This window comes from Oryctolagus cuniculus, chromosome 4 (genome assembly GCF_051225735.1).
Source record: "Oryctolagus cuniculus isolate XC-2025 breed Fujian yellow rabbit chromosome 4, ASM5122573v1, whole genome shotgun sequence".
NCBI classification, from domain to species: Eukaryota; Metazoa; Chordata; class Mammalia; order Lagomorpha; family Leporidae; genus Oryctolagus; species Oryctolagus cuniculus.
Genome location: NC_142870.1, coordinates 854807 through 860568, shown reverse-complemented (window position 1 = coordinate 860568; position 5762 = coordinate 854807).

Here is a 5762-nt window from a genome sequence, read left to right as displayed (position 1 = left end):
CAGAGAGGGCTTTTTATCCGCTGGTTCACTCCCCAAATGCTTGCAATGGCCGGGGCTGAGCCAGGCTGGAGCCAGGACCGGGAGCTCCATCAGGGTCCCCCAGGCGGGTGGCGGGGCCCAAGCATTTGAGCCATCACTGCTGCCTCCCAGTGTGCACATCACCAGGGAGTGGAATCGGGAGTGAGCCGGGACTCGAACCCAGGCCCAGTCTGAGGTGCAGGCAGCCCCTGCGCCAGCCGCCACCCCCCCCCCCAGCACTCCTTCAAGTGATGGGGCTCGCAGAGCCTCCGTGTCTGATTCTCACCAGAAAATAAAACTCTCCGCTTCGGGCAGCAAAACAAAAATGAGCCGGGCCAAGCACGTGAGTGAGCCGCGGAGGCTGCCGGGCGGACCCGGAGCGCGGTGTGAAGAGACACAGGCCGCGGGGGCCCCCAAGGCGTGGGGGGCCGGCCAGAGACTGCCCCGGACAGACCAGGGCCCCGCCCTGCCCGGGGCCTCTGTGGGGTGTGCCCCCCGTGGGACAAGGCCCGCTTGTTCGGCCCCTGGGCGTCGCCAGCCTCTTTCAGCTGCAGACAAAGCTGTAGAAATCAGGCGTCCTGGTCTAATTTTTGCAGCTGGCCCCTGGCCCGTCCCTCCTCCCCCGGAGTGAAGCTCCTTGTAAGTTGCATGGAGGCTGCCAGGCTGCGCCCCACCCCCACAGCGCGTGTGGCGCGTCCACTCCCGGGCCAGCAGCGGGCACCCAAGGCGCCGCGTCCTCCCTGGCCCCAGCGGTGAAGGCCAGGGCCCAGGTCCCTTCGTCGTCAGCCCTCTGCACGAGGGGCCCTTCCCTCCACGGCCGTTCTGCCAGCGTCCTGCCTCCCCATGCTGACTGGTGCGGCTCCCGCCAGGGTGCTCGCCGGCGACTTCCCTGGGGACAGGGGCAGGGACCAGCACCCAGGGCGGGCGGCCCCCTCAGACCCTGGTCCCAGGCCGGCCCAGGGTCACCCTCACCCGACCAGCAGTGGGCACCGGCCCCGGCTACTTCCCGTCCAGGTGACTCACTGTTGGCAGACGGGCTGGCAAGCAGGAGCCGCTGGGGCCGGTGCCCAGCGAGGGTGCGGCCGGTCCTGGGCCCTCACGGCGGAGGTGGGGGGGGGACAGCAGCCGTCCAGGCGGGGGGGCAGGGGCGGAAGCCCAGTGGCGCCCACCGCGCAGGGCCTGTGGCCAGGGTGGGGGCGCGTGCCTGTCTGGGGTCCATGCCAGTCCCCACACCCGCGGTGCCATGGGAACCACATGTGTAGCGTGGAAAACATTATTTTCCGGATGAATCACGAGCTAAGTCCGGAGGAGCCCACCGGGAGGCGCGGCGAGGGGCAGATCGCCTCTGTGCCTCACTCACGGGGGCCCGGGCGCAGACAGCTTTCCAACGCCTCCGCCCGGAGCAGCCGCGTGTTCCGGAAACGTCCGCCGCCACCCTGAAGGGTGGGCTCCCCAGACGCCCCCAGGCGCCCGTGCCTGGTCCCGCCGCACACGCCCTCCTGGGAGGCCGTGGCCTCTCCCAGGGGAAAAGCCTCCCCGAGGGTGGGTGCCTGACACCACCTGAGGCTGTGGCCACGGCGGAAGGCTCGGGGCGGGGGTCCTGCAGCCAGACCCAGTCCCACACAGCCCAGGCAGGGAGCCTCTGTTCCCCGCGCCAGCACCAGGCGGCTCCTTGTCCGGCAGTTCTGCGGGCCGGGGCTCACTGAGGACACTCATGCCCCTGCGTGGGGCACTGGCCAGGGTGACAGCCGGGTCACCTGACCCTCACCCTGCATGGGACCATGGGTCTGCACCCCACTGGGCTTCCTCAGTGGGACAGGCATGCGCCAAGTCTGCCCCCATGCCAGCTGAGCCTTGGTCCCTGCACACAGGGTGTGAGCACAGCTGAGACCAGAAACCTCGCTCAGGCTGCGGCCCCCACCCTGGCTGGGACCCTCCCCTCCCCTGGCACTGGGACCCTCCCCCTCCCCCAGCACTGGGACCCTCCCCCTCCCCCAGCACTGGGGCCCTCCCCCTCCCCCAGCACTGGGGCCCTCCCCCTCCCCCCGGCGCTGGGCCCCTCCCCCTCACCCAGCACTGGGCCCCTCCCCCTCCCCCAGCACTGGGACCCTCCCCCTCCCCCAGCACTGGGACCTTCCCCTCCCCCAGCACTGGGACCTTCCCCTCCCCCAGCACTGGGCCCCTCCCCCTCCCCCAGCACTGGGGCCCTCCCCCTCCCCTGGCACCGGGTCCCTCGCCCCCCCACCAGTTTAAGCAGGAAGGCTGCCCCGCAGGGCCCCTTGCAGGACTGGGTGTCCCCGGCCAGGCCCACTCGCTGGCTGGGTCAGCGGTCAGAGCACAGAGGGGGGCTGAGTGGGGGCTGCAGGGCCACCCAGCGCCAGCCAGGGGCAGCACCCCCACCCCCTTGAGCAAGGGACACCGCCACAGGGCGCCCCGGGCGAGGGCGGGAGCCAGGGTCCGCCGGGGCCTGTGTCCTGCGCCGAGGTCCTCACCTCCTGCCGACGGACACCCTACAGGCTTCCTAAAGACCCTGGCAGGGCCCTGCCGTCCCGTCCCCGGGAGAGGACCAGCACAGGGCCCCTGCCTGGCCGCGACCGGCCCCTCCAGCCCAGAGCTGGAGGGGAGACAGCCCTGCCCTGGGGGCGGGGGTGGGGGGAGACAGCCCTGCCCTCGGGCGGCAGAGGGGGCGCTGTTGCTCCACGCAGGGCGGGGTGGGAGGGCCTAGGGGGCTCCCCAGCTGAGAAGTCTCCTCCCCACCCCCCACTCCTGGCTGCTGAAGCCCCCAGCCCCCTCTTTTCCTGCCACAAGCCACAGAGGCCATTCGTTCCCGCAAGGGCCGTCTCCCTCGGCTTCCGCCCACTTTTATGAAACCCATAAAAAAAATCCCTAACCGAGCCGGTGCGGAGCCTGCCTCTTCCCGCCCTTGGTTTCCCAGGCTCCAGGAGCTGGGAAGGGGAAGAGAGGAGGTGCCCACCCCGCTAGGGGAGCCCAGCCCCCACCCGTTGGGGGCTCATGGTGCCGGTCCCTGAAACAGCCCAGGCTTTCTCAGGTCCCGGCCCCAGCCCCTCCCCCCCGTGTCATCCACACCCCCAGCAGCTCCCCAACTCCCTCCAAGACCCCAGCCCCAGCCCTGCTCAGGTCACTGCCTTGTCCTGATCCGCCCCACCCGGCCCCCTGCAGGGCTGTGGGTGACGGGCAGGGTGCAGGGCTCTGTGCCAGGTCCAAGGGAGGGGAGTGGGCTTGCTGCCGCTCTACCCCCATCTCCCCAGTCCCTACCCACTGCCACACACACACACACACACACACACACAGGGCGGGCCTCACAGCGGGGTGCTGGCCGACGGCTGCCCTGCCTCTGGAGGGCCTGGAAGCTGCACCAGAGCTGGCTGGGGAGACGGAGGTGGCCGGGGACGGAGTGGCCGGGGATGGAAGTGGCCGGGGATGGAGGTGGCTGGGGACAGAGTGGCCGGGGACGGAAGTGGCCGGGGATGGAGCTGGCTGAGGAGATGGAGGTGGCCAGGGATGGAGGTGGCCGGGGACGGAGGTGGCCAGGGATGGAGGTGGCCAGGGATGGAGGTGGCCGGGGACAGGACAGAGGTGGCTGGGGGACAGAGGTGGCCAGGGATGGAGGTGGCCGAGGGATGGAGCTGGCTGAGGAGACGGAGGTGGCCAGGAATAGAGGTGGCCAGGGACGGAGGTGGCCGGGGACAGAGTGGCCGGGGACGGAGGTGGCCGGGGACAGAGTGGCCGGGGACGGAAGTGGCCGGGGACGGAGCTGGCTGAGGAGATGGAGTTGGCCAGAGGAGATGGAGGTGGCCAGGGGAGACAGAGGTGGCCGGGGACAGAGGTGGCCAGGGGACACATGTGGCTGGGGGACGGAGCTGGCTGGGGAGACGGAGGTGGCCAGGGACGGAGGTGGCCAGGGACAGAGGTGGCCGGGGACGGAGGTGGCCGGGGGACGGAGGTGGCCGGGGACGGAGGTGGCCGGGGGACGGAGGTGGCCGGGGACGGAGGTGGCCGGGGGACGGAGGTGGCCGGGGACGGAGGTGGCGGGGGACGGAGGTGGCCGGGGGCGGAGGTGGCCGGGGGACGGAGGTGGCCGGGGACGGAGGTGGCCGGGGGACGGAGGTGGCCGGGGACGGAGGTGGCCGGGGGATGGAGGTGGCGGGAGACGGAGGTGGCCGGGGGATGGAGGTGGCCGGGGACGGAGGTGGCCGGGGGATGGAGGTGGCCGGGGACGGAGGTGGCCGGGGACGGAGGTGGCCGGGGATGGAGGTGGCCGGGGGATGGAGGTGGCTGGGGGACGGAGGTGGCTGGGGATGGAGGGGGGGGGACCCAGGCTGGAGCGGGCTGTTAGGGTCCAGGGGCTCTCGTTCTCATCTCCACTCGTTTGTCCATGCTCCCTGCAGTACCACACACCGTGTCCACACCCAGAAACACTCAGAGATGCACACGTGAGAAACGCGTGGATTTCAGGTTTTTGCGCCAAAGTCACCGTGTGTTAATTCCTCTCCCGTGACCTCTCTGAAGCATGGTTGCTCTGGACCTGGGGGAGAAGCCGGACGCCTGCGTTTCAGTGAGGCTTGGTGCCCTCCCCGGGCGGTGCCTCCCTCCATCCGTTTCATGCCGCCCCAACCCTGCCGGAGAAACACAGGGCAGCGCGGGGAGGGGCCAGAGCCCCCTGGGCTGCCTGAGGGAAAAGTGCAGGCCACGCTCACGGCCACCGCCATGTCCTGCTGGGAGCACACGCCACGGCCACGCCCAGGCCGACAGAGCGCCTGGTGTCCTCGAAGCACCACGCAGAGAAACCTCACACACAGCACACAAACAGAGCACACGCGGGGAACACGACTCACGCACCACACACTGCTCAATGCCACATGCACACGTGTGATGCACATGACACACACAGCACACACCATGAACACCACACTCATACTTGACGTACATGGCACACAAACCTGCCACACACATGCCATACACACATTACACATGCACACCACACACCACAACACGCGTTAAACATGCGTTCCATGCCTGTCACACATACACACACATTAATCGCATACACAGCACACAGACACATGCATGAGAGTGTGTCAAAAGTTCATGGAAGAAAACGGGATTGAAAGATAAGTTGATTTTGGTGCAAAATTTTTGAAATGTGCACTTAAGAGTGGTTTTCAGAAGTTCATGAAAATCATGGGTGGATTTCAAAATTCTGTTTCATCAAGATGAATTTGCCTTTCATTTCGCTCTCAAGGTCTTCTCGAAGTGCCCCACATGCACGTGCACATGTCTGTTTTCCCGTGGCACAGCCGAACCACTGTTTGCGAATGGGCATGTGGCTGCCCTGTGCACTGCACGGACACGAAGCGTGCCCGGGATCCGGGACACCCGCAGCGGAGAGCGGCCAGCGGCCACGGGGCAGCGTGGCCCGGCGGCTCCCAGTGAAGGTGCAAGGAAGTCCAGGCTCCGGGTTAGCACTCTGCTTCCTGGAAGCCCGGGATTCTGTCCTATCTAACTCTGCTGTCACAAGTCCCCAGACCTGGCCAGGCGGTCGCGCCTCCAGCCGAGCGGCGTCCCTGGCACACAGCGGCTCCAGGGAAGACTTTTCCTTGCAGGTGTTTCTGGGGGCAAAAGACCCCGGGCGGGCTGGCGCTGCTGCCGTGACTCACCCCGCGCCGCCGGGCCAGCCCCGCCGGCCCCTCCCCCGCGGCCCGCCCTCGCCCCTCCTCCCTCCC